The 26,986-nt window shown below is 33.1% G+C and overlaps 1 long non-coding RNA gene across 1 annotated transcript; it reads right to left on the bottom strand.

Moving 5' to 3' along the window:
• Positions 1–1,100: 1,100 nt before the first annotated feature.
• Positions 1,101–16,549, bottom strand: LOC129232759 (uncharacterized). The gene is made up of 3 exons (XR_008581388.1): positions 16,447–16,549; positions 8,398–8,512; positions 1,101–1,180 (listed from the first exon to the last, which is right to left on the bottom strand). It is a non-coding gene; the product is annotated as an uncharacterized LOC129232759 (long non-coding RNA).
• Between the last annotated feature and the right edge of the window lie 10,437 nt (positions 16,550–26,986).

Genomic DNA, 26,986 nt, shown 5'->3' with positions numbered 1-26,986 from the left:
GGAGCAAAGTTGAGAAAGGTAAATTTGAAAAGCATGTGACTGGACACGTGAAATTACTTTGGGTCTAAAAACATGTAAATATAAACAGGTAAATTCCAAAAATGTTTGCTGGAATTCTTTTGTGCAACAAAACATGTGAACACTTGAAGCATTGACGTTTATTTTCTCCGATGATAATGAAGTGCTCAGTCACATAATTAATCTTTATGATGTCGAGAAGAACCGTTGGCTAGCAAAACTTACAGGAACATTATTCCTGAAACTGTTGCAGATTTATCTAAAACAGATTATGGTTCGAATGAACAGTCTGACTTATCTGAACAGAAATATAATCCTAGCGATGAGAATAATTTACTTTCATGAGATTATTACGAATACTTTCGGAGCCTAGATTTGCAGAAAAGGATTGTTCTTCTGAGTTAGAATCAGAAGAAACCTTACTAATAAAAACTGATGCTCAGAATATAAAAAGCAGTGAAAGAAAAGGGGAAATGGGTCCGACACCAGAAAAAAAGTGGAAAATTCCATAAACAGAACTCATATTTCTCCAATTTCCTCTAATGATTTTGAAATTTCTTCCACTGATCAATTTTGCTACATATAAATAAGTATCTTGTTAGTTATTACATGTTAAGAAAATTTCCTCTTTTTTGTGCAAATTTGCTCTTTCTCAATGCCAATTGTGTAAAGCATGTGTATTTCACTTGATCGAACACAAAATTAAAAAAAAAGCTATCTGAGACTTATTTGCAGACTATATTACAATTAAATTGTTAAATTAAACTCTGACATGTTGAAACAAATCTTTTCCATGGTTAAAAATCCCGAAAGGAGGAAATTTCCAATCTTTTAAGTATGGCGGTCAAAGTTACCGCTGCTAGCCTTTCTAGGTATACGCAAAACACCGTCTTTCTACTGTTAACAAATCAAGGAGTTTTATGTCAGTTAATTGTGAATCAAAAGCGGCAGCTTACTGATAGACCTTATCCTTTCAGCAGAATGCAAATGGTTGAAATTGTAGAGATATAATACAGTTATATTGCACGACATTAACGCTAAAAATTATATATTTAAAATGCTTACTTTTGTGACCTGATCAATAAAGTCATCAATAATGCTGAGCTTGCCCTCAATACCACTCTCTTCTGACAGCTCCATTTCACGGGTACTTTCCGAATTTCTGAAAAGACGCATTTCAATCATTTTAATTCCAATAATGCTAAGTTTTCCTATTAGTAAGTGAAAATAAAATAGAGATAAAAGTAACTTTAGTCCTGCTGCAAAAAAGAATAAAGTTCAGTGACCCAGCAAAGTGGGTGGAGGCAGAGGGGTTGGGAGTAAAAACATTTCCACCAGAGGTCTTGGTTGCCAATCTTAATACAGAAGTTAATACGCATGTAAGGACTGTTGTGACCCAAAAAAAAACTCTTTCCTGAACGAATTTCTGGCTGCGCTAGTGCGGAATGTGCATGCTTAAGTATTTACGAATACAAATACAAAAGCAACGACCAGCAACAGGCTCTGGGCCTAGCTAGGCTGGTCCTAGTCAATTCACAAAGCCCAGCGAAGATCAATGGCCCTCTTAAAACTATCTACTCCCTTGCTCATTACCACCTCTTCCGGTAAGCTGTTCCGAGGTTCCACTACCTTGCTAAAATAATGATTTTTCCTAATATCCATGTTAGCCTGAGATTTAAACAGCTTAAAACAATGACCCCTCGTCCTGTTTTCAGTGCTAAACTTCAGCCCCGTAACATCTTTCATTTTAATAAATTTAAACAACTGAATCATATGTCCCCTCGGTCTCTTCTTTTGCTCACGATCGTACATTTTTAGCCTTCTAAGCCTGGAATCGTAGTCTAAATGAGAAAGTCCATTTATTAGCCTTGTAGCCCGCCTTTGAACCCTTTCCAATACATTAATGTCTTTCTTAAGATAAGGAGACCAAAACTGAACAGCATACTCCAAATGAGGTCTTACCAAACTTCTATATAAGGGCAGAAGAACTTCTTTAGATTTGTTTGAAATACATCTGTTGATAAACTCAAGCATCTTATTGGCTTTGTTACTAGCAATGCTGCACTGTTGGCTAAACTTTAAATCCTGACTTATTAAGACTCCCAGATCAGTAACTTTTTCTGCCGGACTAATGGCTGAACCTTACAAACAATAACTTGTACACTTATTTTCATGCCCTAAATGTAACACTTGACATTTCCCAACATTAATAGCCATACCCCATTTATCAGCCCAAAAAAAAAATTCAGTTTATCTTTATTTTTATGTATCATTTACAGCCCTAGGTGCAATAGTTTATAAAATATGAATTTTTAAAACTGGGATCTTCTTTTATGCTAACCCTGTACAATGTTTAACATTGCATAAAGTTTAACATACAGCATATTTGATGCATTATGTTTCATTGTATTGTGCAGGTACATTTGAAAAATGCCATTTCTCCTAGACTAAAAAGGAAATTTCCAGACAAATATATTTTTTTTTACAATCAAGAAAGAATAAGAATACCAACAATGAGTCCAAAATATGTAAACTAGCAACTAAGGAGCTTTAACTTAGTCTCAACTATTTCACTGATGTTGATGGAGATAAGCCTTGAAACCAAGTAATGATCATCCTTTCCGCCTCGAGGCAACAAAGAATTTACTTTTGACTTGTGGCAACAGCGAAAAAATAGAATGAGATTTTGTTTATTACGATGAAGGTGACATGAGAAGAATTTCACCTATTTTGTTGAAAGAAGCTTAATTAGATAGAAGTAAATAATGTGTAAATAATCTCAAATAAATGTGTTTTTTAATATAAGCTTTTCCTTTGAAGAACGTCATGAACTTTAATATTACTGCGTAGACAATTCGGCTCACCAAGTAGAAAAATGTGTTACGAAATGGTAACAGATGTAGTATAAATACAGTAAAACCTGTAAAGTTGACCACCCTTGTAAGTTGACCACCTGTCTATGTTGACCACTTTTGTCAGGAACAGAATTAGTCCTATCTCATATAATGAAGGAAAACCTCTGTAACTTGATCACCTGTCTATCTTGACCACTAATGTACGCCGAATTTGGTTTGCAGTATTGTAAAAAACCCTTTGTAAGTTGACCACTTGGTTTATTTTCTTAAACTTTCTTCAGAAAATCATTTTATTTTATTATCTATTTATTTATTTATTAATTATTATTATTATTATTATTTTCTTTTTGATAGCTTTCCAAGAATATTTTTAATGCTTTGATGACAGACTAGCATCTTACTAGCTAAACAGCAGCATAAAGCTTATGCTGCTCTTTATTCTCCAAACTTGTTTTTCGTTTTTTGTTCTATTTGAGATAGCTTTTAGTACTCTGTTCAATGAAAATAGGTGTCAGTAGAAAAATTCAAAGTATTTTCTCTCAGTTGCAATATGTTGTGGCAATACAGGAATTGTGCTACAAAGAGCAGGCCCGGGTCTATACATTTTGGGCCCCCTGCTACAAAATATGTAGGGCCCCTCCCTAATGGCCAGCAGTGTCTATTTGTAAAGTTTAAGTGCTAGTTTCTTTCTATTTTCCTTCAATTTCTAGGCCCTTTAGCCACTTTAAGGACGCGGGCCCCTCGCACTGCGGATACGCAGATCTGGGTCTGCTAATGAGTAAAGTTACACATTTCTGGTGCTAGGGATTAAGAGATACATTTTAATTTTGCCTTTATGAACTGGGAGAGTCGAGCTTGTTGCTCTTTGTGCTATAAGTTTTACATAAAAAGGCTTCAAAAAGAAAATTAGTTGAGCTTGAGATTAATAAAAAGTATGAAATATTAAAATTATTTGAAAATAGAGAAAGCCAGAGAAAATTAGTTGGCACACATGGAATTCCTAAAACTACAATGTCTAATATAGTTAAAAACAAGGAAAAAATATCAAAATTATTTGAATAGTATTTTTAATTATTGTTTCACTTTCAATGATGTTAAGCAATGAAAATTAGTTGAACAGAAAGAGTAAGGGCAAATTACTCAAAAAACAAAATACATGGCGCCAGAAATGAAAAAAAAAAAAAAAATCATTACCGCCCTTTATAAGTTGACCACCTGTCTAAGTTGACCGCCGAAGTACTGCACCGCAAGTGGTCAACTTACACAGGTTTCACTGTATTATAATTTTACTGCATTTGAGTGAACTCTTATAGCCGTACCATTATGGCTGTTATTCTGTTCCTAAATTTTCATTTCATTATTTAATTCAACATTCATCATTCAATTTCAAGTATTGGTTGAAAGCAGAGCTAATTAATCCTAAATGAGCTAATTAATCCTATACAGAATTTTTGTCTATTTTGGGTTCTTGGACTTGGGGAACCTTTCACTAATTTAGCAGTAAGTTACTACCCTAAGCCAGGGCTAAAGCAGAGCTACATGCAATACACTGACAGCCCAGTTATCCCATCAAAAGACAGCAGTTTTGCCCTTGTAATGAACTCAGCCTGGAATAGAGAATAACCAAGCTGGAGGTAGATGTCATCTCATTGAAGCTGAGAGTGCCAACAAACTGGTAGATAAAGTAAATTTAGCTCAACAGCGAGAGTCCACAGACATGGTGTAGTTAAACACTAAAATAGAAGGCAAAGCTTGGGTACAGTGAAACCTGTGTAAGTTCACCACTTGCGGTGCACTATTATCCTGGTCAACCTATAGAGGTTGATTATATGATAAGATCTAATTCTGTGCCTAAAAACAGCAGTCAACTTAGACAGGTGGTCAACTTAACAGGTTTTACTGTATTTAGCAGTAAGCTACCATCCCTAAGCCAGGCCCCTCTCAGCTTCAATGAGATGATATCTGCCTCCACAGCTTGATTATTTCCTATTCCAGATTGAGGAGTACATAACAAGGACAAAACTGTAGTCTCAGGATGGGATAACTGGGCGGTCGGTTTATTGCATGCACTTTCACTAGTATGCCTGCTAAGTCAGACCTTTACTCAAAAAAAACGGTTGTGCATCCCTAAGTTAAAAGTTTCAGTAAATTTGTAGAACCAACTAAAAGTTTAAACTGTTTATCAAATGTTTCCTAGTAATACATCAAAATATTGTTATAATCTAACTCGATAACAAAATAACGACAAAGTAAATTTAGTTTTTCTCTTTGAATTAATTTTTGACTTCTAAGCAGTAAGTTTCAAAGAATAGGATTTACTATTACGTTTCATTTCTACAGGGGCGGATACAGAAATATTTTTTGGAGGCAGGGTTCGTACTAAATTCCAGAAATCAAATGAAGGAGTTTTAGAGGAGTTTTGAAGGAGTAAAATGTGATTTCGAATGAGTAATTTTGGGCTGTCCTTAAATGATGTCACACTTTTTTTCCCGACACATTTGACCAACTTCATCCTGTGTCACAAAATGTCACACTTCACCTTACTCCTCCCCTTGTCACATGTCAAATTTTTCATATATTGTTATAATAATTGCCTGATTTCACTTTTTATCACCTTCTCACTTCCCCCTTGTCACAATTTTATAAACCCGTCTCCCCCTCAAGGTATGACATCACTTGTGGATGACTTTTTTTTTACATTGTCAAAACTGCAATTTACTAAATAATTGTTCTTTTAACACAATCAGATCTACTTATGTATTTTTAAATATTAAAATAATAATTACACAAAATGACTTTTGCTGCTGAGAGTGAGGTGGAGGGAAAAGCAATAATCATAAAACTACATTTACTTCACTTATGAAATGTCTTAGTCACCTAATAATAATTTCACCTTCAACTTTTTTTGACGTCTATAATCAATTTGTAAATCACATCCTCATGAAAAAAAAAATAAATATACAAAATTACTCTTACTCATCAATCGCCCTACTGACAAAATAAAGTTATCAAAGTATTTTAAATTACTGTCATTAGGAAGATTATGTAGTCTCGAACTAAAAAAGCAGGAGTTTTGAAGGAGTTAAAACTAAAATGAAGGAGTTTGAAGGGTCCTTCAAAAAAATTTCCTAATTGAAGGAGTATTGGAGGAGTTTTGAGGAGTGCACGAACCCTGGGAGGGAGCCCAAGAAATTAAAGAGTTCCCCCCTCCCTAATTTAAATTTTTCATAGCGAAGTTTTCATGACTTGATTTTCAAATGTTTTTTTTTCTTTTTTTCCTCAGCATCCTTTAAAGCAAATTAATATACTTTTAAATACATAAATACTATGCACTTTTCTACTTTGAATGTTGAGGTAAAATATCTTCTATTATTTCAAGTCAATTAAACACTATATATTTCACCAAGATATGGGAAAATGAGTGGTTTTAATTAGGAACATTTTCATAATGATTATGACACAAGGACAAGGTTATTAATTAAACCCATACATCATATGAGTTTTTTAAATGAATTTATATTTTAACCACAAAATATTATGTAAATAAGAAAATTATAGCTTTATAATACATATGTTTTATTGAAGAATTCAGTAGCTACTTCTTGGCGAATTTCAAAGCAGTTGATGATTTTTGTTCTTAAAAATTTAAAAACTACATACTGTTTCAATTGGTTTTGCCAAGAAACTACCACGTGATTTACTTCATTTTACATTTTTTATAAATTGAAAAAATATATATATTTTTCAAATAGCTTCCTGGATTAAACTGACTTTTGTAGGCACATTTTTACACATTTTTTTTTTAAAGTCAATTACTGATGACATCAAAGAATTAATAGACACCAATAGCTGTATTACATTCCTTTGAGTTCGAAACCAGTAAGTTAAATTGCCACTCTGGTCTCAGACTTCAGTATTACTTCTTTAGTAAACAAAAATGCTTTTATTCAAATAAGATTTGTCTCATTTGTGTTATTTTTAAATGACTGTAAACATTTCTTCATGTTATATAGAGCAGTCAATTAAAAAAAAAAAGTGAAATACTTAAATTAATTTCTCCTTTTGGGGAGTACCCGGGTCCCCCCTCCCCCCTAAAATCTGCTACTGCATTTTTATATATTTTAGCAACAAAACGCGTCAACCCAAACAATACAAGAAGTAGTTTTAGGGAGTCCATAATATCAGACAAAAATTTTGAGTTCTGCAACCTATTTTTTAGTTTATTTTGTTTTACTTACTTATTAATTTATTTTTTAAACATTCACTTTTTTGTTTACTTTTATATTTACTCATTGATTTGTTTAGTTACTTTTTTAAATCTATTTAGTAATTAATATTATTTATTTATTATTTTATTTTACTTATTTATTTATCTGTGTGGAAAATATTTTTCACAAAAAGCATTGAAAACATTATGATGATTTAAAAAGAGTAAGTGGGCAAAATTTGTCTGCTTAATGGGATTAAAGGAATAGAATCAAAATGTGTGGTTATAGAATCAAATAAAAGAAAAGTATTATCACAATAAAAAATAATTGTTTAAAGTTTGATACATCAGTCATTAACTTGTTATCTCATACATAATTGAAGCAACACAGCAATTAGAGAGTTTTCCCGGCATATGAAAAATTTCTACTTCCCACTCAAATTATCTATAAGCTTTCAAGAAAACATCATTTTTTGATTTTATAACAAAAAGAAGATTAGGTAGTTTAACATATTTTACATGTGCTGTTGTGCAGTAACGAAAAAAGGAACTTTAACATCTGGCAAAACATCCACATTTAAGTTTTTAGGCCAAGGCAACTTATCAAAAGATTTTTAAAAAAGTACTATACCAATATCAAAATACTAAAAATATACATGTAAAGGCAGAAAAAAAAGTAATTTAAAAATATATACTAGAGTTAATCTCTCCTATCTTCCCATCATGCAGACATAGGTTAGAAAGGAATAGGCGAGAAATTTTTACCTACAGTATGTTTTAATTTGCTCCAAATACAAATAAATGCCAATATATATGATTTGAATGCATTTTTTACCTCTAAATATTTAATACACATTTTAAGATTCGTCGGAGGCTGCTATGAAAAGTGTAACATGTACCCCCTTTAAGGCAACCTTTGTTGAACCTTTTTTTTTTTTGCATCCCTCAATGCACCCTTCTAGCCCCTTTGAAGTTTATCAACACTTAATCACAAAAGCAATCTGTTTTCTTAAAAGGTAAAAACTCCCACCAGCAAGCATTGAAATGTTATTCTATCCTTTTCCCTTGTCCACTAGAATGATGTAGGAAGAGTACAAAATATTTTGTATTTTCGATTATAAAAAAAGCTTTCTTTTAATTGTGTTGAAGTGAAGTGCTCTTTGTCCTTTCTGGATTTGAAAGAAACACTAATATTATGAATCATAGATGTCACACACACAGTGTGTATCTTTCATTACTACTTTGGAGCATAACCGCTTTATATTAATAATATTTTTTAAACAAACATGTATAAACAATAAATGAATGTAATTTTACCTTAATGTAGGCGGTGATAGGAATTTTCAAAGTTGTTCCTGTGCTCAAGTTAGCATTCCATGGAAAAGGCCTTACTTTCTTCTTTTGGTGATATATTAAGGCAGGAATCACATCACTGTGTAAAGGATAAATAATAGATGTAATTATCAGCACAACAACATAAATGAATGATGAATTAAGTGGCTATTTATTTCTCTTACAAACAGAACAGTTAACAAATTTAAGTAACTGCATGCATATTAAAGAAAAAGTCAATTTTTAATAGTTTATGCCTGTTATAGAAAAGAACAGAAACGAACGCTTGAAAACAGATTTCATGCAGTATTATATATTTCAATGCATGGATTTCCAAGGTTGATAAAAATCACGATTTTTTTTTAAATAAAAAAAAAATCGGATGTTTTTTATTTAAATAGATTTTTTTAGTTGAAGATTAATTAAGCATGTTTATAATACTAACAAATTAAATTATTCAATTTGTCTAAATCAGATTCGTTTTTTATATATAAATTGAAAAATACATAAAACTAAAAATATAAAAAAGAGTAGTTAATCACATCTGGCAACCATGGACTGCAAGTGCATATCTGAGTTTGACAAAAACTTGCTTCAATATAAAGCCCCATATCCAGATGAATTTATTCCCCAGACATCTTTTAACTATCAAATTTAAAATATTTGCCTTTTCTACTTAAAAAATTATAAAATGAATTTTAAAATAATATAGACTTTTTTTAACTCTAGAAATAAAGAATTTAAAATAACATAGAACATTGAATTATTTCCTTCAAATAATGCTTTTTATTATTTTTTATTTAATCCTTTTTTCCCTTGAATTCTTGTCCTATTAATATACATATCTTATTTTTTAACACTGTTCTGACTTACTGAATGTTGAAGAGGATTGTATGACAAGCTCATTTTTAGATGAATCCTTTAATAGCTTAACTCCTAACAGATGAATCCCTCCTAATTCCGAGCACAAACATCTTAGTTCATATATCCTTTGCAATTTTTCTGTTTCAATTTTAGTGGCATCATGATTTTTTTTTATTTTTCTTTGGTTTTAATTTACTTTATTTAATAACTATATGAACCGTTCAATTTTCTTTTGGTAAGGTTGTTTACAATTAATATTTGCTTTTTTATTGGTTTTTCTATTAAAAATACTCTGAACTTTATACACATTAAGTTCACCCCCCCCCCCCCCTTTTGAACTTAAAAATTCATTTTTTTTAAAAATCATGATTGAAATCAATGATTTTTTTTAATCAACTGATTTTTTTTTTATAAAAATCAATTGATTTAAATCTTGATTTAAATCTTGATTTAAATCACGATTTAAATCGGGTTGATTTAAATAACTCAACCCTGTTTCTAACATTACATTTGGTGCTGATTATAAATAAGGATGAAATTCTCAACAGAATCTCATACAATTAAGTTTTTTTACACCCAAAACTGCTTTAAGAACCGAGACATACAATTGTGTGTTTTTTTTTTTTCTTTTTGCTAGTTCACAAATTATTCATCATCAAAAATACCATTTCTCTAAGTAATCACAGCAGGGCAAAAACAAAACACATTCAATAATTATATTAAAAATTACATGATTCAAATTCTTTGTATGAAAATGCTTTAAAACAATCAACGCAAAGCCTTTAATAGGGTTGCCACAAAAGTTCAAGAATGAAATTCCCTGACATTTTCCCCCCGACCAGGTTTTCCAACTTGATTTTAGAAAAATTCCAGGTTAATGGATGTTGACTTATGTCTGCAATTATGTTGCACAAATGTTGTTTTTCCCTTTCAATGCAAACATTTTCTCTTTGTATTAAAAAAAAGTAAAGTCAAAGAAAATTTTGAAAAGAAGTCTGTGGCAGGCCTGCGTTCAATAGACCCCATAGCACCTACAGCCTTGAAATTTTGTACAAAATTACTTCGAGTGCCGGTGGTTTGTGCTTGGGGTTTTGTTTTTAAAATTTGAATTAGTTTTTTTGTAATTAATTTTTTCAGCTCAAATTTTGCGTAAATTGCCAAAAATTGCTTATTAAAGGGGTAAAAATTACTTGCACATATTATTATATATCGTTGGAAAGGGTAGAATTTTCCGCATTCTACGCAACTTGTTTCAATGCTCTAACTTAAATACGGCGGAAGTTATGTGTTTTTAGCTCGAACTTTTTTAGGCTCAGCTGAAATTTAGACACTACTTTCTTTGTTAAAATCTATCAGTAAAACGTAAAGGAATTGTCTCACAGTTTTTTTTTTTGACACCACTGGAAAGAGCTGATTTTTTTTATTCCAGATCTATCTCGATCTATGGTTAAAAATCTTAGCTTCTGTCTCCAAATAAAAAAAGTTACAAGCAGTTCTAATCAAGTTCGAAAAATCTCATCTCCATTCAAATTGTTGATGTTTTATTTGGCATTGCTATAGTTACGCCTTGAGGATTCATTTATTTCTTCCTTCTTATTCACAAATTTTAAGGGTTTCCATTTTAATGGAAAATATTAGGCTCAACTCAATTCAAGCCCCCAGCTAAAGCACAAAATATGTTACTAGAGACCACGAATATGAAAGCGACTTCTCAAATGTACACAACTGCAGTTTTGAAATGCTCAGGAGCCTCCTAGCCCTTATCGCTTTGCAAGTTGGTACAAATTATTTTAAAACCAGGGGAAGGGGGAGGGGTGATCATATGCAAAATTTAAGGGGGGGGGGGCTCAAAAATTTTCCCCATGGAAACTAATTTCAGTATAGGTTAGGGATATTAAAATTTGACATTTTTAATAACTTATTCATTAATGGTTGGAAAGGAAATTTTTATACATTTTTACAAAGAAAAAAAGCACTAAAGGAAAGCAGGGTTCATACCCTTTAGGCAGAAAAAAATTCAAGTATTTTTCAAGTACTTTTCAAGGTAAAAAATTTTGTTTTCAAGGCAATATCATAAATTTGTACTAAAAATATTGTATGCAGATTTCATTTACTACAAACACATAGAAATAAGGCAATAATACAAAAAAGTATAGGAAAGCAAAATTGCTTTTTCTACAACGAGAGACGCTTTGATGAAAGATCTACTGCGTTGAAATTTTTTCTGAAAATGTTTGAAAAGTTTGGTCATAAAGAGAAGCAGATACCAAGAGGTTTAATTTTGAGGTTTTTCAAAGGTTGCAGCAGTCAGAGGTTTTTATATTTTCTAGAATCAGCAAATTAATACTTAAAAAAAAAACTTTCATAAGTGCTTTTAACTTTTATGGGAAGAAACTAAAATACCCAAGTTCAATGGCATTGCCAGAGAGGAGTTTTGAAGTCACTCCCCCCCCCCCCAGGTTTCAACATTTATTTCCAATATCTATACAGTGGTTTATTACAATATAAGGGCGGTTAGGACAAAAACACTACCCAGAAAGTTATTTCAGTTTTCACTATTAAGTTTTAAAAATATTAGGTTTGCAAATCATTTATAAGTATGCAAATCAATTATTCGTATGTATTTATTAGCTGTTCAGACAATAGGGCATTTCAACTGTCCTCGAGTAAATTTAAAAATTAGGAAGTAAGAAAAGTTAATGAAAGTCCACAGTCCAGTCTCTACACTTCAAAATAAACAAAAGCAGCTTAAGCAGTGATAAATACTCTGAATGCAAACTTGAGCCGATTCAGCTTTCATTGATTAACTTGCAATAGACAATAAATGTGCAAGTTCAGATTTATAGAGCCATATTTCGAAATTGAAAAGATTCACAAGAAGTTGACATATATTATGACAAAAGTAGTTTTATTTTGGGAAAAAATGGGTTATTGTTGAAATTAGAATTTAAATTTAAAAAGGCAATAATATTCAGGTGATTTGTGAGTTCATAAAAAATTACCTGAAAGTTTCAAAGAGCAAAATGGGGCGAGGGGGGGCGGGAAATAATTTTTAAAACTAAGACCCCTATTACTTGAATATACATATGTACAACAACAACTTTTGCTATGCATACAATTCATAAAATAGTTTATTAAGTCAAAATATTTTGCATAGAAATACCATGCCCAGTGCCTGTTGATAACCAGCAACAGGCACTAGGCCTAGCTAGGCTTGTACTGGTCAATTTATTAGATCCAAATGAAGATGAATGACCCTCCTTCAGCTATCTACCCCTTTGCTGATTAAAGCCTCTTTCGGTAAGCTCCAAGTACCCACAACCTTAATAAAGTAGTAATTTTGAACATTTGAGGAAAAGGGGGAAAATTGGAGATATAGGGAGGTAAAAGCATAAAAACGAACACTACTGGATTTCAAGTGAATAATCATAACACAACCACCCCTGTTATACACCTTATTTATTTTAGCAGACATAAAAAAATGATGTACTTATAAATAAAATTATATAAATCAACTTTATATTTAAATTACAAACTTTAAGTTAATTTGTTAGGTGCTCAACTGCTGAAATTTAAATTTTTTTTAAAAAAATCTGCTATGACCAAAAATTAGGTAAAGATAATCATTCAAAATTGCAAAAGTAAATTAGCAAATAATTAAACAAGACCAAGGTAATAAATTCTTTAACTCTTTAGTTATTAAAATAAAAAATAAAATAAGCTAATCTGATGTAGCAGTGTCAAAATAACTACTAATTGCCAAAAATATAAAAATATTTACAAAATGCAAAAGGATTGAAATCTCAAACAAGGGAAGCAAATTTTCGCGAATTAAGTTTAATGTTGTCATGTTTCCCATAAAATAAACTTATATTTTACTGAAATTAAACATAAAATATGCTAATATGAAAATATGAAAATAACATCCGATTAGTGAATATATTTAAATATTTGCAAGATGCAAAAAGATTGAAATTTCAAACACGAGAAGCAATTTTTCGCAAAGTCTGAGTTCGTTCGACGTGGCATGTTTCCCATGAAATAAATTTATTTGTTTTTTATTAAAATTAAACAAAAAATATACTAATCTAAGGTAGCATATGCGAAACTAACATTTGATTAGCCAAAATATTTAAATATTTGCAGGATGCAAAAAGATTGAAATTTCAAACACAAGAGCAATTTTCCGCGAAACCCGAGTAAGGTCAATGTTGTCATGGTTTCCAAATTAATTTCTTTGTTAATTAATGAAATTAAACAAAAAATAAACTAATCTAAGGTACCATATGTCAAAATATCTTTCGGTTGTAAAAAACATCAAAATATTTACAAGATGCAAAAGGATTGAAATCCCAAACACGGAAGCAATTTTTCGCGATGTTGCATAATGAACACATGTTCAGAAAATTGCATTGGTGAAATACTTTTTTAAAACTTCTAAGCACAGTTCGTTGATTTTTGGGAGAATTTAAGCACTAAGAAACTTTTTCAAGGTTTTCAAGCACTTGAAAATGAACTTTTTTTTTCAAGCACTTTTCAAGGTTTTTCAAGGGCGTACGAACCCTGGAAAGGAAGTTCTCATTTCTAAAGGGAGGCTTGAGCTCCCCCTTGCCCCCCTATATGGGCACCCTTGGGAAGGGGTGCTTTTTGTTCCAAAGAGAGCTAGCTCATAATGAGTTTTTAATCTGTTTCTTTCTAATTCACAATTTAAATCTTTGCAAATCAAATAGGATTGCAAAGCAATCTTCGGGGGTTGGTGAGCATTAGCAAGTAGGGGCAGAGCACCCTAGTAAAAAAATGCTAAGAATGTAGCAAAAAAATGCTAAGAAAATGTTTCGAGTAACTCTTTTCTTACTTTGCAACCCTTTTTATGGCAAAATGAAATGCGCTAGGGATCATTCTTGCATAACTGAGCATATTGTTAGAAATCTCAAATGATTTCATTCAGTTATTTAGTAATCCTCATACACATAATCGGCAATAATCGAGTAATGCTCCTGATGTCATCAACAATGAAACTAGCTTCGCGGCATTAACATTTGATAATATTTTTTGATAATGTTTGACATGCAGGGAAATGCTTCATTTTGAGGAGGCTGAACTGAATCTGGTACCTGAACTGTTTTACTGGCAAGACTCATTTTAGGAGATTGAGGAAACGAAAAAGTGGTCAACTATAAACACCATCTACTGGAGTTTAGGGTTAATCCACTGGGGTTAGGCTTAAAATTTCCACTGTCAAAACATCACCAAACAGGCAATGGCTTTGTTCAAATGCAGAAGCAATTTTTACTTGTTCATGAAATAATAAGCATTCAGTCAGTCCTTAGGTACAAGACTTTCTTGCAAATTTTTGACCAAAAGGCCCTTGTTCGTATACACTCTCAACTAATGGTGGGACATTGATGGAAAAACATCAATGCTTTAAAAAAAATAATAAATAAATAAAATAAATCAATAAAAAATTAAATAAAATAAAAAATACAAACTACTGCATAATCACAGAGAAAATTTTATACATATTAGAAGAAAACATAATCATAAATTAAAAAAAGATAAATTAATTTGAATTATGGCATTTTGAATTCAAATTTGCAATCACGAGTGTGTGTGTGCATGTAGGCGTGTGTGTTTGTGTCGAGGCATGAGTGTGTGTGTGTGTGTGTGTGTTTGCATGCGTGGGTGTTTGTGTCTGTGTGCAGGCATGAGTGTGTGTATGTTAGATATGGATGCAACCTGTAGATGGTTTTCGCTAGAGGATCAGCATCGTGAGGCCGGTAAATGGAGGTGCTGGCAGAGTATTACTGGGAAAATAAAATCATAGGAATATTAAAACAGTCAAATGAGAATAATAAGCAATCGTGATTGCTCAAAAAAATAGATGTTCAAAATTAAAACATCAATGTTTCAACAAAAAAAAAACTATGTTTCCAAAACATCAACATCAATGTGTCGCATCACTACTCTCAACTGTAACATAAACTAACAAAAAACACTGTAAGGAACTAATACACACATCGTTTCGCACAGATCGTTTTAGAGACGTACCGAATAGCACTTTGGCCGAGTAGCCGAGTACTGAGTTACCGAGTACTCAGCCTTTTACTACTCGGCCGAGTTACCAAGTTCCAATTATGTTTTAAGAAGAACCACCGACACACATGTGATGAATTTTGAACTAATTGGAATTGTTGTATAGACCTCCATGTCCATATAATAGTCTTTAAAACTAAATTCCTGCTGAAATTTAATTACGCATTATTTGAAAAATTTTGTTTATGTATAAATATATATATGTTTTTTTTTCTTTTTTTTTTTTTGACAAAACTTTTACAAAAAAGTTATTTCTAAAATTAAAAATATAAAAGGCATGATTAATCAAGTTGGAATTAAAACAAATTATACCAATCTATTATAGTTCTTGTCCGCCAAACATAAATAATTTTTAAAAGTAAATAAAACAAATGTGCAAGAACGCTGCAGACACATGTTTCTGCGTTACAAGGAACGACTTTTTCAGTACATAAAATGTGAGCTAAAGAATGTAAAGACATTCGACAAAAGAATCCGACTTTTGTCGGATGCCTTCAAATGAGCTCACATTTTGTGCATTGAAAAAGGAATTACTTGTAATGCCAAAACATGTGTCTGCACTGTGCTTTTAACGTTGTTTTATTTCCTTTTTTTTTTTTTTTTTTTTTTAAGCAAAGGTATTTTTATATTTCTTATAACTAATTTTTGTTTGTAGCAAAAATCCATTTTTAATATAAAAATTCCATATTTTCTATACTTACTTTTTCGCACAATTTTTAATAAATAAGTTTTATTAACTTTGGGGACATTAAAATAAAGATTTATTCCATTTAAGCATTACAAACTTCATTATTCTCAAAATTTAAATTTGACTTGTAAATGATTGCAGGATATTATATGTGATTGCGCTTTTTTATAAATTTTAATATCTGTCTTGGAAAATATTCAATTTTTTGCAACTACTCGGTATTGGCCGAGTATCTGATCAAAATTTGGCCAAGTACCAAGTAGTTACCGAGTACTCGGTACGTCTCTAGATCGTTTACACATTCCTGCTTCTGAAATATTTCAAAATGGAGATTACATTTCAACGAATAGGGGAAGAGTGGGTACAGTGAGACATGAAAATTCAATTACACTTTTTTCCCCAGGCTTCTTCGGGAAAAGCGTCGGAAGCGAAGTTGAGCCCGTCTGCCAGCTCCAGGATATCTTGAGTTTCAAGAAAGTCATCCAGAATCCCCTAAAGATATTAATTCTTGTAAACCAAATGGGTAACAGCTCATAAACAATTACTTTGCATAAAATAGAAATATTGAACCTTGCGACAGATACTGCAGTGTTAGAAATCAGTAAAAAATCCGACTAGTTCTTCAGACCAGTCAACATGAATATTTACAAGTCCGCAAACAACATTACTGGTTAAAGAACTGCACGTTTCTGAACATGTCAGGACTCTACATATTTGTCACGCTTGAGTATTGTTTGAATTATTGTTTATAGACTCTAAACAACTACGATACTACCTCATTGTTCAATAGTTTCAATGATAGAATCAACTGTTATGCCTATTTCTTCAATCATATACGTGAGGGGTGCCCACCTGGCAGGGCATATTTTAATGGGGTATTTTTGGGCAATTGCCCACACAGTCAAATGAAATTGCCCACTTACATACCACACCAGTGAACGTCGGGAGAAAGTCAATTCTAATGTCGCAACATTTTCAAGACATTTTGAATCAATAAGACAAGAAATTGTCCTATCATCAATGAATCTTCTTAAAAGATAGAGTTTTTGACAAACAGGCCAAAACTTTAGAAACTGCCAAAGCCTTATGCGTTGCAGGATCAGTGGCAGAAATAATCTCCGTCGGAGAAAATTTACCTTCCAAATTGTTAACGAATGAAATTTCTGAATTTGTGGATTCGGTACGTGAAAGCTGGCCGCTCATTGATCAAATTTCAACTCTCCCAGACAACTCTTCGGACATTGGTTCCTGCACTTCCACAAGACTAAAGAAAATGTTCGTCATATCCAAAGGGCCACTCAAAAAGTTGCTTAAAACACTTATCGTGGCAACTCCCCATTCGATGCAGGTGGAGCAGGTAGTTTCCTGTCATAATATAGTCAAATTTGACCATCGTGCTGGAATGACAATTGAAACAATAAACAAAAGATTGAATATTGCTCTAAATGGCTGTGGGACGGCCTATTTCAACCCGCGGCCATCCGTCATAAAATTTCTGCAAATTAAAAACCGAAAAGAAGGAAAACCAGTAGTTGAACTTTACAAAGAAAGGTTTATATGAAATCTTTCTTTGAAAAAGACAATGTTATTTGAATTTGGTTGTATTAAAATGAAAATGAATAGTTCTATAATAATGAATGAAATTTAAAAAATTCAAAACTCAGAGACTGTTTGAACTATTTTAAACACTAAGTCACAGCATTTATGTTCTTTACACTCTTTTCCTATTGAACAAAACGACGACGATTATTCAACTAACATAAACTGCACATTTACAGTCCCCCTCCCCCTTCCGAGGAAGTTGGAGTTACCCACACAGTCGAATTCCCTTAAAATATGCCCTGCCACCTGGGGGGGGGAAGGGGGGTCATGTCACAATCTGTGCCATTGAAGGTTTTAAGAGGGTTTTTTCAGAGGTATTTATTTTTTTTGGGGGGGGGGGGGAGGTTCTTGATATTGCATGGGGTGAGAGGAGGTCTGTGAGATATTTAGCAGCGGTGCACCCAAGCTCTTAAGGGGGGGGGGGGAAGCAGATTGAAGGTGGCCTTCTGTTGGAATAGAATAAGTGATATGTTGATTTCTTCAGTCTTGAATTTGTTATTAGAACTGATGGGTTTTAATCCAAATTTTACTAGCAATTTTACTTTAATAGTTAAAACTCTGAAGTGATCAATACCGGACCATCTTCGGTAAATTGAAATTTCTGAAAAATTTTTAAGGGGGGGGGGGGACACATTAGGGAGAAGATGTTTTAAGCCAAAACTCTTTAAATTGCATTTTTAAAGGTAAGTTAAATTTTCTGTAAATCCAATTAAAAAAGGCAATATTTTTTGCTTCAGGAATCATATATTTTTAAGCAACAAAATTTTTGTTCATTTCTGGTTTAAATAATTGCATTTAATTAATTAAATGTATGATCACGTATGGCACCAAAGCTCTCTTTTTTCGTTTAATGGCGCTAATATTAACATACTAAATGACATCTGACAAGCCTTACTTTGTTCCTTTATTTTATTGTGAAAGTGTTTTTTTTTTTTTTTTGTATGATATAACAATGAAAATATACTGAAATTCAGGACCACCAGATCAGTCTACATCCCAGGATATAATAGGGAGAATTAGGGATCATTAGACCAGCCTTGATGATTTTAATTAATTTTTTTTTTAAATTCACGAACAAAAAATAGCGCTTATAGGTCTATAACTCCTATGATGAAATCATATGGTACAATTATTGTGAACAAATTTCAGAAACTTATTTTGGCAGAGCTATTTTTGATCGATTAACTTTCATAATTAAGCAACTTTATTTTTTTTAATGGTTTTCGTGAAGAATGAAGCAATAAATTGAATTCGTCTCCAGTTCTTGAAGTTCTTAAGTATTAGCAGTTTATTTTTTGTTGTAAAGAAAAAATTCAGGATAACTTTTTTTAGATCAAGAACCTAGGGTATGTTGGTTCACTTTTAGAAAACCCACAAAAACTTTTAGAACAACTTAAAAAACAATAGGTAGCACTAGTGAAGTTGCTAAAAACACAAATTGTGCTGATTCTTGAAAAAAAAATGTAACAATAGATGTTTGTCAATTTTGATTATATTGATCTTTAAACTTTGGTTTTTGCTTCTAATCACAAAACAACATTTGTTTGTTACAAATGTTGGATAATATTTATCATTAAAATTGTATCAGAAGTTGTTCTTGTGATATGGGGACCCCAGGACTGTGGCAGGTTGGTTCAGTCCACAAAGTTCTGTTATGGGGTCACAGTACCTTTCAAACATTTTTTTTAAATTTAAGTAAATTTTATATTTCTTTGAAACCATAGCATGCATACTTATTTCTTAATCAATAATTTATTTTCAAAATTTTAAAATATTGCCTACTTTTTTAAAAAATTCAAAAAATTGAAAAAAACTTCATTTTTTTGAAATCTCTAAGGTTTTTTTTATTTTTGCACTAATTACACATTTTTTTTTTTTTTGCTAAACGATCACTATTATCATCTCTAAAAGTCTGTGCATTCATTTGCTTATGAGTTTATTAGAAAATTTTCTGTGATTAATTATGTAAAAACTTAACTTCTTTTTTTTAAAAAAAAAAAGGTTTTTTAAGGTTTAACGAACATGCTTTAAACATTTGAGTAATTTTAATTGAGTTATTTATAAAATGCTAATCCAATGCACAGTTTTGTCAAATATGTTATCCCAATTGCAAAAAGTATTACTTTAAAGCGGTATCCAGGGGTCGATCCAGGTTTTATTTTTTGGGTCCCCATTTTGTGAAAAGGCAAAATATTTTTGTGAAATTTCGTTATTTTTGTGAAAAAGCAAAATATTTTTGTGAATTTTCTTTATTTTTGTAAAAAAGACCTTCTTGTGATTTTTTTCTTGGAAAAGATTATATTAAAGCATTTTTGGCTGTGGTATCGTTATAGAAAAGCCCTAGACAGGTTTCAGGGGTAATTGCAAGTTCTTGAAGAATACCTCAAAGCTGTCAAGAGAAAATGCGCTGGGGGAGGGGGGAAGTAAGACCCTTAACATTTTATTCGTAATTTGACACATACATTACATTTATTGCTTTTTACAAATATACATATGCAAGGCACACTTTCTTAAGGTGAAAGTCTCACAACAGATTTCTTGTTTGCCCCTCTCAAATACTTTAAGAGCAATGAAAATTGCACATGCTGCTGAACGTAACGATAACTCCTAATAAATACAATATGAACAGACTCAAAGATATCACATATTTCTTAACACAGAAGTGAAATACTCATTAAAGATTCCATGTATGTGTTTGAAAAACTTAAAAGTAATTAAAACCCAAAATAATACTGCACCAGCATTCAGCGTTTAATTTTTTGACTTTTGACGTTCTTACAGACTAGGTATTTCGTTTAAAACTTTGCAATTTAATGATGTTAATAAATATATAAGAAATTTTATTTGTTTGCCTCTTAACAAGGTACAGTAAAATTCGCGAATTTTTTTTATTTGCGAAAAATTCGTTTACCATGGCCGATGTAAGGAAATTAAGATCTTCAAAACAAATAAAAATATAAAAACAGCATGTAAAATAATTTTATTTTAAGTAAAGTTATTTTAGAATTGGATTTTGAAACTCAACACAAATTAATACTAAATATATATTGCGTAATCAAAGTAAAATTTAAGATTTTCCTGAAAACAAGCTACCAATCACAAGTGTCCCTCTGCCGTCCCCCCTCTGACGCTCTCATGCAAAAAGATAAGATGGGGGAAGGTGGAAGAGGCTCCCGCGTAGATGCGTACACATTTGCGGTTAAAAAATATTGTGAAAAGGCTGCCTTTTTATAAATTTTTGTGAAGGGGCTGCTTTTACGACGCGGAATTTTGTGAATGGGGCCGCTTTTGCCATGCAGAATTTTGTGAAGGGGCCGCAAAGCGGCGCCAATTTGGCGCTGGATCGACCCCTGGTATCTTTAATAGAAAAAAATCCTTAGGGATTCTAATGACATGAAAACACAAAAATACCACAATCGAGAAAAAACAGTTTAAAGTTTTTCTTTTGCTTAAGAACACATAGCAAGAATGGCCTAAAACCACTCATAACTTTTAAAATATTTGAGCTAAAGCAATGAAACTTTTTCCCTGTGTTCAGAATAGTTTTTAGTTCTGAAATAAGCAATAAAATTCTTTTTGATCGTTTCATCATTTTTGAGGTACTGTAACCCTTTAGAATATTAATATGATAAAAGTTAATGAATTGAAAATAGGGAAGTTTTCGATTTTTCAATTTTATTTTTATATGATAGAGTAACATGTATGAACATCATAGGTGAAAAAATTTTTGCGATACGATAAGTAGTTTTTTTTTAATTAATTTTTAAAGTTCAAGCGCCTGTGACGTCAGATGGCATAGGAAGTGACGTCCGATAGGAGAGAAACGCTAGCGAACCGGTTCCCATGTCATGTGAGAAATCGAAGAACGTGCATCGACTTCGAAGATGAAACGTAAAAGGCTTATCTCCTCGCGTTTCTGGAACATTAAACCTCTCATCCTCTCGGAAATATTCGAATTTCACCATTGATATTATTTGAGGAAGATTATTTAGATTGTGCTTTAACGAATCCGGCCTCCATAGTGTGTTCAAAAGGATTATTGAATTTCTAAAAAATAAAAATATCAGCGCACTCAAAATGTCCCTAGCGAAAACAAGGGATCTTCGGCGGAAGGCTGCCCATTCGCGCCCTCTGACGTAGGCTCGTGACGTTTCAGAAGAGCGCACTTTTGCGCGTGGATTTTTCAAAATTCATTAAAAATCAACCACGGTGTTTTAAAATTCGGCGATGGTGAATTTTTTAGTTTTGAGGGTCAATTAACAATATGCAATAGCCAAAATATGAACATTTAATAGGTTGCAACTTCCCTATTGTCTGAGATGAGAAATATTTAATGTACTCATGGTAAGAAATAAAACTACAAACTGAATTTTTTGATGAGATAAAAAAAAAAAAAAAGAAAAGTAGAGAGCCAGACCCATGTGCCCTGAGACTCCCCCTATACACTTGTGTAGTCGAAATTCTTCTGAAAGTCAACGTTCTTTTAAAGTATAAGTTGTAATTCTCTTTCATTTTTTTCTTTTATTTTATATTATACTTTTATTTATTTATTTATTTATTTTTGTGCAGGCTCATTTTGATAAAGAAAGAGCTGTGTTGAAACAGTAGCCAAATGTAGAGTCCGTAACGTTTTGTAGAGTCCGTAACCAAATTTAGAAAATTAATAAAAAATAATGAATTTAAATAATCATGAAACTTGTTTTAGAATAATGTAACACCATAGGTGAAATTAGGAAATATTCAATTTAGTGACATAAAATGCATAAATAAAAATTTTAACAAAACCTTTTTTACAATTCTAATTATTGTTATGGCCTCGACAATCACCATTTTCACAACTTATATAATTTTTAAAGGAATGCATTTTTCGATTAAAATTGTTATCTGTATTAGAGATGATCCTTTACTTTGCTTGTCCCAAGCACCAGTTTTGGCTTGAGATTCAGCTAAGTCACTATTGAAGAAAAATTCAATGTAGTCTGTAACGATCAAAGTTTTGATTGCGATTACATGCATAACATGAAGTAAATAAAAACAAAAATATGACATTCATGTCCTTTGGAATGTGCTTTTTCAATATATATATCAATTTTAACCTTTTAATAAGTTTTGTTATGGACACCCGTGTCAAATAACTTGAAATGCCCCTATAATTAAATTCATAAAAAGAAGAAAGAAATAACAATTTTCGCATGTTTTTTTTTCTGGATTTTTTAAAGTTTTTCTACACTCCTGGCCATTGATATTGTAGTCCTGGCACCTTCCATGACTTCAACACTACATTGCTTTCTTTTGACAAAATAATAGCTCTTAGAATATATACATAGACGTAGAATGATAACATTAGCGTAAACAGTAACAGAACTGATAGATCAATACTTTTCAGTTAAAAGAAACAAATTTGTAATTAAAAGTGAAATACAAAGGATGTATAAAAGTTGCCATACAATCTAAAAATTCCAGTTTAAGTAGTTTGCAAAATAAATATACATTCTGAATAACGTTCAGACAGCAGCATTTGCTCAGGTACAGAAAAATACCAAAGAGCATGAAATAGCTAAAAAATCAATCGATCAATTCTGAATATTGAGTTAAAATAACAACGAGGCAGAAGACTTAAATTTGACAAAATTAAATTTTTTTACATACCTTTATAGATGCCAATGCCATATTCAAATGAAACTCGCTTTTTCTACGGCTATTTAACCGGCATAAGCTCAGCCAATCATTGTTCTTCCTGACTTCGCTTCGTTTCCCGTGAATTCATCATAAAGAGAGGCGAAGCCGAAAAAAGATTTTTCAGAAGCGGAGGGGAAAAGCGCTTGGAGAGTACGAAACAGGGAGGAAGAAAGTTGAGGGAGAGGGGGTGGGGGCTTTATCTTACACGGAGTGAGTAGAGAGTCCCTATGTTTTCATATAGGGACTCTAGTGTAAGAAAGGAGCTCGTCGGTTCGATTTCCGCAGGTGCAGGGCTTGATTACTGAATAAGTCAACAATGCTCTGGTCTAGGGTCCCCCCCGCCCCCGATATTTAAGGGTCCCCAAATGGCTGAATTTACTTTGGACTATGGCTAAAATTGTTTCAGCCCACGGCTAAAGTTATAAAGCATGAATACATTGAGCCCCCTAAAAGTATTTGACCTAGGACCCCTCGATATCTTAATCGGGCCCTGCCCGGGTATTATTTCCTTCTCTTTGTGATGCATATTTTTCCTGCGTATTTTTCAGAGGACAAGCGCTATGTTTGCAGTTCTCGTCGGTCGTTTGCGCTTCTCGATGGTCAGCTTCTAACTGGAAAATGTTTTGGCTACAAACTATTGTATAAAAAATTGTAGTGAGAATCTTGTAGTGTTTTAAAAAGTTCGTCTTGCAGTTTTTCTTAGTTGATGAAGAGAACTTATTATTATTTTTTTAATCCCCAAATTTAAATACGACTTTGGTCCTTGAAAAGAGAAATCTTTCGATTTTGACGTGTCAAAAATAATGATAATAATTATCTCTTTGTTCTCTGCCGTTATATAATGGTCTAAATATGCACAAGTTTGATACGTGGGCTAAACCGTACATTTTGAATAAAGGTTTGCTACAGAAAATAGGACATCCTAATTCAATTTTTGAAGTTATAGTATTAATTCTAATGTGAATGAAGAGTTTGTTTTCATTATTAAAAAAAGTAGTACGTAGGAATGTGTTTTTTCAATTGTCAAAATATTGATAGATTTTATTACATAATTGAAGTTTGATTAGAACTTAAAACAGAACGCATAAAAGTAATTCCGGTGGAACGGAAGATTTGGAAAAAAAAAAAAAAAAACAGAAGCTGAACTTTATAAACCGCTCTTGCTTATCTTTTTAATAATTAAAAATGCGTTTTTCGACCACAAATTGTGTCATACTTTGAGGGGTATAGGGTTCGCGAAGTTTTTACAGTTTGTAATAAAAGGAGGGAGGGAGGGAGCAAGAAGTGGGATATCACATGATTTGATGAAAAAACTTTTTAAAACAATATGGTTGTGTAATGCGGTGTGACATTTGAGAAAGCGAGGGTACGGTGAAGTGTCGCAGTTTGTGACAAAGGCGAGGAGATGCAACGAGTTACTTAACTGTGATGTCATAATTTATGTACAGCCTCCAATAGCTTGGGAGAATGTACTTGAATAAATTATTGTTACAAGGGGTGATCAAATGAAAGGTACGAAACGACATAAAATGAAACAGTTAAATATTTGCATATTCCGCCATGGAAGAGTGTGGGGAGACATCTCGGGATGCCATTGGAGATTCTGACTGGGATCGGAGCGTGCGCGGGAGCCCCGCATGCGCAGGAGAGAGCAAAGGCTCTTATAAAAAGCGGAGTCCTAATAATGCGGCAGTCCCAGATCAGTGGGCAGTCCCTATGAGGACAGGATGGCGTTCGCGTTGCAAAATTCGACGATTGAGGAGCAGCGAAATGTTGTCTGATTTCTGACAGCGGAAGGTGAGAAACCGGTAGCTATTCATCGGCGTATGGTGATCGTTTATGAGGAGAAATGTGTCTATGACAATTCTGCAGAAAATGTTGTGCCTGTTTTCGTGCAGGCCGTGAGAGTGTAGGTGATGACGAGAGACCAGGCCATCACGAGAGACAAGGTAGACGACTTTATGAGAAGTGATCGGAGTGTCACATTGCAAATGTTGGCGCTGAAGATGGATGTCCGCTATGGAACCGTATGGACAATTGTTCACGACAATGAAATATCTTGCCAACTGACAGTATTTAGTTGAATCGGTTACAACCAGTAAATACCAGGGGCGTAAACAAATTTTGGGGCTCGTCACAAATGACTTTTACGGGTGCCCCTCCATCTTGTTTCTCCCTGCATAGATTTCATTTCACCCCTCATTAAAAAAATCTTGGGCCTCCTTCACTCTCGGAACCGGGCCGACAGGTGTCCCCCCCCCTTTGTGCATGCTCCTACTCATTTGTGTCAACATCCCAAACATGACCCACGCATTTATGGTAGGGCCGGGGCCGCCTTGTTTAATGGTGCAGGCCGCTTCAATTTTTGTTAATAGACGTACGAATATAAGATTTTAACCCTCTTTTTTTGTCCCGGACCCCTATGTATCTGACCCCTTCCCACTTCTCAGGAGCCATGGCCCCCAAAGCTCTAAAAATAGAGAGAAAGTTGATGAGAGGAAAGCATTCGGACATGTAGACTTGGGTGGGTGGGTGGGGGGGGGGGGACTTTTCTTTGGTCCCTACAAAGGATGGAAAAAAAAAATAAACCTGTTCCCAAACACTTTTTTCACATAGAGAAAACGAATTACATGTTTTTTGTTTTGAATTTTTTTTTATTATGACACTTTAAAAAATGTTAGGTGTGAATTTAAATGTATTAAGTTTAATAAAAAAATTGCTGAAATTGACCCACTCGACGGTTGGCCCAGTCGGGGATCCCCGACTAGCCGACATGGCCAGTCCGCTCCTGTGAATAGGTGTATGTATGTGTGTGTATGTGTATGTATGCGTGTATGTGTAGGATATTGATGCAACCTGGAGACGGTTTTCGCTATAGGAGCAGCATCGTGAGGCGGACGGTGATGGTGCAGAGGGTGCTGGTGGGAAAATAAAATGATAGCACATCAAAACAGTCAAATGAAAGCAATAAGCAATCATGACTGCACGATTGCTTATTGCTTAAAAAAAATAAAGTAAAATAAAAAAAAAAAAAAATTTTTTTTTTTAAATAATAGAACTGAAAAAAGTGTCCTGTCTTTAGTTCTAGAGTAAATATTTTTACTGTTTGAAAACAATTGTAAAAGTTGTTGCTTTTGCCTTTATTGAATTTCTTCGAAATGTTGCCATCTCTGAAGTTCACCAGTGGCGCTAGGTTGCACGTTAGTGCAAATATTTCATATATCGCCTATACTTTAGTTATACTAGGGGTGCCTACCCCCTAAAAGCAAGAGCGCACCCCACCTAAATATCGAAATGACCCCACTCCAAAGCAAGATCCCCTCCCCAAATGAGAAAATTACCCCTCAAAACACCTTTCTAAAAATTTCAATGGTGCAGTCTGCGCCATGAACCCCCCCCCCCTCCCCCAGGTGGCCAGGGCACCCCTGGTAAAACAAAAATATACCCACATATATGGGGCGATTCTCGAAAAAATGTTCCGTGCGTAATACCCTGTTCGCACTGCAACATTTGATCCAGGTTACCGCTGATCCGAGTTAAAGTTAACCCATTTCCCTTTTCTCACTGTTCGCATTAGCTACCGCTGATCCGGGTTAAAAATACTCTAGAACCAGTTTTTAAGTGAGAAAACTGACTGGTGTAGAGAAT

This window comes from Uloborus diversus, unplaced genomic scaffold (genome assembly GCF_026930045.1).
Source record: "Uloborus diversus isolate 005 unplaced genomic scaffold, Udiv.v.3.1 scaffold_137, whole genome shotgun sequence".
Lineage (NCBI taxonomy): Eukaryota > Metazoa > Arthropoda > Arachnida > Araneae > Uloboridae > Uloborus > Uloborus diversus.
The sequence above is the reverse complement of the archived record's forward strand: the minus strand, read 5'-3'. Positions and strand labels throughout refer to the sequence as shown.